The sequence below is a fragment of the Carassius gibelio genome, chromosome B5 (assembly GCF_023724105.1).
Source record: "Carassius gibelio isolate Cgi1373 ecotype wild population from Czech Republic chromosome B5, carGib1.2-hapl.c, whole genome shotgun sequence".
Lineage (NCBI taxonomy): Eukaryota > Metazoa > Chordata > Actinopteri > Cypriniformes > Cyprinidae > Carassius > Carassius gibelio.
In genome coordinates, this window is record NC_068400.1 from 4,731,871 (window position 1) to 4,739,970 (window position 8,100).

Here is an 8,100-nt window from a genome sequence, read left to right on the forward strand (position 1 = left end):
GACGTCTGTGATTTTCATGTACCGATTCGGACGGGACTAGTATCTCCGTGTTTATTACAGAGGTGGGAGGGTCTGATTTGTGCATCTGGGCGTCACAGAGATCACGCGCTCTGTATGCGTGCATTGCATTCATTCAGAATGATTGCCTTAGTATTATTACTCAATAAATACTAAATCGCTAGTATAGCAAAACCATGTTAATGTGTGGTTCCTTTAGTTTAACTTGTTGTCTATGGAAGCATATGGGTAGCAATATTCAATTTGGGATGTAATATGCAAAATGACAATGCATTTTTGTATTTACATTTTGCAATACATTTGTGCAACGTTTGGTCCAAAATGAAAATTAAATTACATAATTTTAATTTGGCATTTCATACACCAGTTTTAATATGTAAAATGAATACTAATTTTAACGCTTTATAAGTTGCAAAATTAAAATGAAAATGTATTACAGAAATGATTAGATACTCTCACTTGAATCCTCTTCTTGAGATGTGAGTCTCTGACCTTCTGTAAGCCCCGCCTTGTTCACGCAGTGATTGACAGGGCGGGAAGGGGCGGACACGTGATCGGCTCGGACTGCATTTTCAGTGTGCACATTGAATTTTGCTACATTCATTGTGGGACATTGAATCAAAATGCAATCGTAAGTGTCTTGACTGTGAGTGTTAATGCATTTAAGAAAAATTGCATTTAAATGATCATTTTGCCACAGTTTTTGCTTGAACATGTTATACATATCTAATCATTTCTGAAAATGAAAACTTAACGTATGTTTAATTTTCATAAAAGTACGTATGTAATTAAAACATTATGTAGCTGAGTGCATAAATGAACGTGAGTAATCATTTATGGGGGATTCGTTTTCTCAGAGGACCACTAATTTGCGCTGGAATTATCACACCAAGGTTGTGTGAGAAAAACACAGATGTGGCAGATTCGGACAGGATTAACATCACCAAGTACGTCTGTGAAACACATACTTCTCTAACGACCCCCTGTAAAACTAGTCCCGTCCGAATAGGGTTTAGATTTAGTCCCTAATCAATGTGCTAACTCGTGCTGCTGCTGGGTGGAGAAATGTCTTGCACCTCAAGGTGTGTAAGGCATCACAATACTGAACACAGATTAATAACTCTTAACTTTCATTGTTGAACATTTGTTTGGTCTTTCTCTCTGTTTCGGGAAGTGAAAGAAGTCACATGAATTAAAAGAAGTTCTTTTTGCTGAGTTTCCAAAACTCAGACAAGGTGGTGGTTTTGAATGACTCAGAATTGTTGCAACCACTCGGAAGTCGTCAACTGAGCCTCAATCCATGTCCCAGTGAGGGCTATCACATCAGACACCAACATGATTTTTCTGACTTTATTATTTGTAGGTATGTATTGGAGTGAAATTATTTTTGCTTCATTCTGTGAACTACTAACAACATTTAGAATAAAAAATATAGTTTTTATTTACATTTGCAGTAAAAGAAAACTGAAGAAACATGTCAAAAGTGCAGATAAGATGCTCTGTGTTTTCAGACCTCGTATAGAACAAAGAAAGCAAGTTCATATTCACTTTTAAGAAATAAAAGGGTTATATTTGTAAGAAAAGTTCAAAAATGAATATTTTATGAAATAACTGATTTTAATCACAGTTTCCACATGTCTTGTGTTGTATTTGTACCCCGAGGGAAACCCACCAAATGTGTAATGCACGTTTCTTATTTTCATCAACAGCTCAATAATCTGCTCTTACCTCTGAGATCCGGATCTGTGATGAGAAGACGTGGAGATGTGGAGGATCGAAGGACCGTTCAGTTCAGGATAATATGTTGCTCATAAATAAATTATTCAGAGACTCTTATTTTAATCATGTTTTTCGCATGGCTTCCCTTTATTAATAGACAGTAACTCATTAGTAATAAAAATGTTTAATAGGCTTGCATATCATTTGCAATTCTTTCCTGCATTCTCCCTTTTTTGGTAATAACGTGTATTCCTACACAAACAGAGTACATGGCCTTTATCACATCTAATAACGAGTGTCAACAGTTCAAATGGAAAAATATGGAAAAATAGCAGTTTTTTTAGTTCAGGCTGTGTTTAGCAATGCATGTAAATGCTAGCATAAAAATATCTGTAACACAATATCTTATGCAATATTTTCTGTAACACCTCTTTGTATATTTTATAATACGATTCGTTTAGTTCAGGCTGTTCAGCAGTCCCAGACCTGTACAATAACCCAGCAGGATTCTTATCACATACTTGTCCATTGAACTAAACAGACTTTTACTTGCAGTTTTCTGAGCAGCTCCAGGTTAAAAACAGTGGCTTATTGTTATTTCTTTTAATAATGCAGTATGGCAGCAGAATATGTTCTTAACATCGTCACCTATGTGTTTCAACTTTAAGTCCCAGGAGGACTTCTTCTGAGGGAGAAAAAGACCACGTGATTCCTTCTTCACCTTTCCTGAAGAAGAAGAACAACTTGAAGTGGAGAGCCTGATGACATATACTGTATCACAGAGAAAGGGAATACAGCTGATCATCAACAATCATTGGCTGTTCTCTTCTCTCTCTGAAGGACCTTTACCACTCCCGCTGCCTCAGCAGAGCTCAGAGCATTGATAAAGACCACTCTCATGCTGGTTCCCACCTGTTTAACCTGCTGCCATCTGGCAGGCGCTACAGGTGCATTAAATCACGCACAAAAAGACTTAAGTATAGCTTCTTCCCCAGAGCTATAAATATGCTGAACACAAACATGCACTGACCCCACCCCTTCCATCTTATTCAGTGCAATATGTGTATATCATATGTATCCTTTTTTTTGTCTATTGTATGCCATGCACCAATCCGATACCAAATACATATAGGGTCAGTATTGCCGATACTGATACCAATACGATACTTTTTACTTTTGTGTAGGGGAGTGCAGTAGGTCTATGTCATTGTTTCTGAGGTGGATGAATGATCAATTATTTAGGCAATATTTTTATTAATGTATCGAGTCCACAAAATTATAAGTTATTAGGCACTGTAGAATTAATTCTTTACAGCGTTTTAAAATAATAATAGAAAATAAAGAATAAAAAAAATTCTCCCTTTTTTCTGGTTTTAAACGCAAATGAAATAAAGTGCACACAATTATTACTGAAGAACAAACACAGAAAAATAATCCTTTGCAATTACATTCCTTGAACCCCTTCTGAGTGTGCTATCAGCTTCGCTCAGTTCGCTGGTCCTTGGCGCGATGTGTCAGTGAGTCACGTGACGACAACAACGAATCACAGCAGAGCAGAGCAGCGGGAGGAGTAGCAAAGTGGGCCAGCATGTTAAAGCAGCGTTTGCTCAGGATTGTAGAAGTAGAAGACACAAGCAAAGTTTAATGAAAGTAGATATTTAAATTAAAATATCAATTCAATTACAATTGTATCGATCTGATACCAATACCAGTGTTGGCATCGATACTATCGATATTTAGATCGATCCGCCCACCCCTATCAGTGACTAACTATAGACTCTCAGCTACAGTAACAACCCAAAGCACAGACTAAAATGATGAAATTATGACACAAAATTATTAGTGAACGTTTTGTAGGGGTTAAACCAACAACAACAAAACTCTTTTGACTGAAAAATATTCAACTGAACCCCATTCCATTGCCGTACCTGTCACATACTGAATTTGATTTATTTTAACAACAAATTTAAAAAAAAATTAGTACATAATACAATAAGAACAAGTAAATTAATGATAAACAATAGCACAAACAATAACAATAACAAGCAATGTGTTCAGTTAGGTCTAACTGTAAACTATTCAACTGTAAAATAACACTGGATTATGAAAGACAGCAGAAGGTTTATTTAGGCAGATACTGTTACACAGGGCGCTATGCTTACTTTTCTTTTTAGGAGCGCATTCCTTTTAGTTTAAAAGAATTAGGAGTACCGTGTGATCAATAATCAAAAATTCTGGACACAAAATTAGCCTTCCTAATAAAAGGACATGTGAGTCCTTAAAGTATCTACAGAGGTATTTTCTTTTACCTTTACAATGGCATCTACATTCCACATAAAGTGTAAACATTTTACTACTTTTTCCAAACACTTTTTCCAAACTACAATTCCTGACTAAATGTATAATCAAGTGAAACATTCTGAAGTTTCAATAACAATATACAATACTATACCATTCAAAAGCTTGATGTAAATAATATAAATGTGACAAATAGAGATAACTCTAACAAATGTAAAAACAATGCAGTTCTTTCAATTTATTCCCCCTAAAAAACCTGATAAATATTCTCAGCTCTTTTCAACATTAATAATAATAATGATAATGATGATAAATGTTTTTGTTTTGTTTTTTGGTAGAAAACAAGATTGTTAAAAGGATTTCTGAAGGATTGTGTGACTGGAGTAAGGATGCCTAAAAATTAGTTTGAAAGTCAGCTTCGATTGTCCCTAATAAACTGTTTAACTGCTCCCCCAAGTGGATATTAAATTATGTTGTGGGATAATTAAATATATTCTTAATAAACTACAAACCTAAAATTATATAGATTTATTTTATTCTCACATTCTTTCTTGTAACTCCTCCCTCACAGTGACACAGCTGAATGAGAGGCTCATTATGCAGCTCATTATGCAGGCCTTTGTCTTCTCAGGTGTAAATCACAATGATATTCATGATAGTTGACGCCTACTCGCATATGACTTTTACCAACAAAAAGTGTTTTAGAAAATTTAAATCAATATATTGTTTTCTGTGAATGTGTAAACAAGATGATTTTCACATAATTTAGAAAGAAAAATTCTAGGCTACAAGCTCAAGTTCTCAACAGTCCCGGGAACCAATGTTATGTATGTGTTTTATTGCCTTATTCAAGTTATTTAACATTTTTAGTTTTTCACTAACCATGCATAACATTTTTTTCTCAAAAACACAATCATGTACATGCATGCATTTCACATATTATTATAGCCCAGTTTGTGCTGATTACAGTGATATTAGACTTTACCCATTTAGATATTTATAAGAAACTGAAAAAAATCACAAATATCAGGGCATGACAAAACTTCTCCAGGCCCCAAAAATACCCTTAGACTCCAGAGGGTTAAAGACGCGTTCTCGCCCCCTACAGATTCCGCTAGGTATACAGCCACGCTAAAATATCAAGGTGAAAGTCATCATAGCTTGCTTAGTATAGACCCAGCTCTCAACCCAACTTTGAGAATAGATTAACGGCGATATTTTTTTTTATCGCCTGATAAGAGTCTCACGTTAACGCAGCACATTAACGCCGATAACGGCCCACCATTACTTTTGAGTGACATTTTTGAAACACTTAAGTGGGACTATAATATATTTAAGTGTATTTAATAGATTTGACATGCATGTAAGTGAATATTAAGGTAGTTCTGTTTAAATAATTGTAAGATTATATTGAATTTCAGAAGTTACTACTGATCTTTTATGTAATCGTATATATATATTTTTTTATATTGGTTTGATTAATAGATTAAAATGTGACAAGTGCATTTCAAAATAGTAATTATTTCAGTTTTCTCAATCAAACAGTGAAAAAATTTTCTACAATTGTTTGTTGAATATAACGCCCATATCCATCTTCATCTCCTACCTCAGTGATCTCCAAAGCTGGTACCTCAAGCATGTCTTCCTCTATGTCTGTGAGTGCAAGATCTCTATTAACCCTTAATCGTCCCTCAAATAGAGTTTACACTTAGGTCCCTTGGGGTCATATAGATCTTTTACAGTGCGATTGCATAAGGAAATAACTACTTTTTATATGATGAACTATATATCGTCGCTGTTGGGTGGAATCCTCGAATCTCCAAAACCATTATTTTTCAGGAAATAAAAAAACGGCATTTCATTTTTAGATATGCAGCATTGTATTGTTACAGTTGGTATTATACCTTATATTGCTACCATATACTGTTGTGTGCCAACATTAACAAAACATTTCCCCAAAATCATGTTTTATCGGATATACAAGTTTTATGACTTGGGAGAATGGAGATACGAGTTTAAGCTCTCATTGATAAGAATGGTATGGACACAGACGTCGCTGCTTCCAGCAGTGTTCATCAAAGTCTGTGACAAGAGACAAGGCTTTACGAGTTAATCAAAGCAAATGATTGTGGTTACATACGTCTTCCTAAACCCTATTTTAAACGTTAGAGCTATATGATTCAATACCAAAATAAAACGATAAACTGACTAGGCTGTCTAATAGGCGGAAACTAATCTGCACGCAAAATTGACAATCACATTGAACCTTTTGGCAAGAGAAAAGCTAACAACGGTAGTTAAATACATCTTCCTAATCGCTATTTCAAAGGTTTAAGAGCTATGAAGTGATGCAATTAAAAAAAATGATGGGCTGATGATGATGTTTATTAGGCGGAAATTTGCCTAATCTGCTCGCAAACTTACTTTCGCTGCTCACGGGCTTCCTTCTGCACCGAAGCATTACAGCTATCGATTTCTTAACAAAACAGGCCTAGTCAAATGTATCTAACATAACTATTTTCACTCGTTATTGTATCCAAAGAGGCTTACTTGGTGCCAGTAGACAGCATTTTTTTCTCCCATAAATAAAAACCTTGCTACTTGGGGTGTTTTACATGCACAGTGCCAAGAGAGACATAACCTATAAGTAGGCCTAACAGTTAAGTCAGAAAAATAATAATAAAAACAATAATTTAATGGTGGTATCCAAAACGTTCAATTTAATTCAAGTATTATATTAGATACATTTTTAAACTTAAATGCACATGCATAATAAGCCTAGTAATAAGTAGATATTTGAAATACATCAATAACTGATATCATAGTGTAACACAGATAACATTGCCATCATATTGACTGTGTTAATACTGCATCTTTTATTAAGCTAGTGAAGTAAATTCTCATAAAAGCTGTGAAAGTCCTTTGGGATGGAGGTGTTTAAATTTCAGCTCTTTGATCTTCAGGTGGTCTGGTGCATCTGACAGAGTTCCTCTAAGGAGACAAGCATGGTTGCTGCAAAAAAAAAAAAAAAAGGTCAAATGATTGTTTCCCTAAATTATACGGCATGGTTACATATGATAACGGGGCAAGAAGGCAGCTAGCTTCCTTAAAATGATGAATATGAGGGCAAATGCAGCTACTTGTTGAACATGATGGCATGCCTTGACATTGTAAGCTACAATCTGTTTTATCTGCAATGCACAGTGTTTAGTCTGCATTGCAGAGGATGGTTTTGCACTAAGTTCTGATCCTCAGACAAGCACCAGAACTAGCGGGGGTCAATATTGTTTTTTTTAAACCACATGAAAATCACGTTAGCGATCTCACCAAAGATGACGACAAAAACAATGCATAGTGGCTAAGTCAACGGCATGCGATTTTTCTGTGTTAAATTCATTATCCTCGTCAGATATAAAACCATGGAAGATTTCAGTCAACAAGATACTAACGTACCCAAGTGCTTTGGACAGAAGGAGAAAACGTGCGTGCAACAAATCACTGGGTGCGTTGACGCATGCAACCACATGACTTTACACATATTTAGCAGAGCAAGCCAAATGAAGCGAGCGAAAAATAGGCCCATTTCTAGAGAAATGGCAATGGAGTTACTTTCAAAATATGCTACGCGGTATTAAAATAAAGCAGTAGTGCAAGTACAATGCAATATCACTTGCGACACAAACCAAAGCTGGCCACTCTAGCAAGACATTATCTGTGTCATCGGAGAGGGTGTTTTCTGCTGTCCACAGGCTGCGCTTCAAACTAACCCCACATCGTGACATAATTTTTTTTATAATAAAAAAATGACTTCGACGAGAACGGAAGTCCTTATAAGAGAATTTATAAACGCCGACAATATGGATCAGACTCATCCGCATTTTAAATGGAGTTCAACAGATTGCAAGGAAAGCTTGCATTACTTCAATTTGTTGACCATTCAGTGTCTCATTCTGTCCTGACAAACTTCTCAATCTCAGATGACATTGTAATATTCATGATCAAAACAAGATTACAGAGTCTTCCAACAAAGTATAATTTGGCAACATGGTATCCATCAAGCATGAA

General features: G+C 35.5%; 1 long non-coding RNA gene across 1 annotated transcript; it reads left to right on the forward strand.

Moving 5' to 3' along the window:
• Nucleotides 1-546: 546 nt before the first annotated feature.
• Nucleotides 547-4,090, forward strand: LOC127958731 (uncharacterized). Its single transcript, XR_008154141.1, has 3 exons — nt 547-649; nt 1,235-1,381; nt 1,728-4,090. It is a non-coding gene; the product is annotated as an uncharacterized LOC127958731 (long non-coding RNA).
• The last annotated feature ends 4,010 nt before the right edge of the window (nt 4,091-8,100 follow it).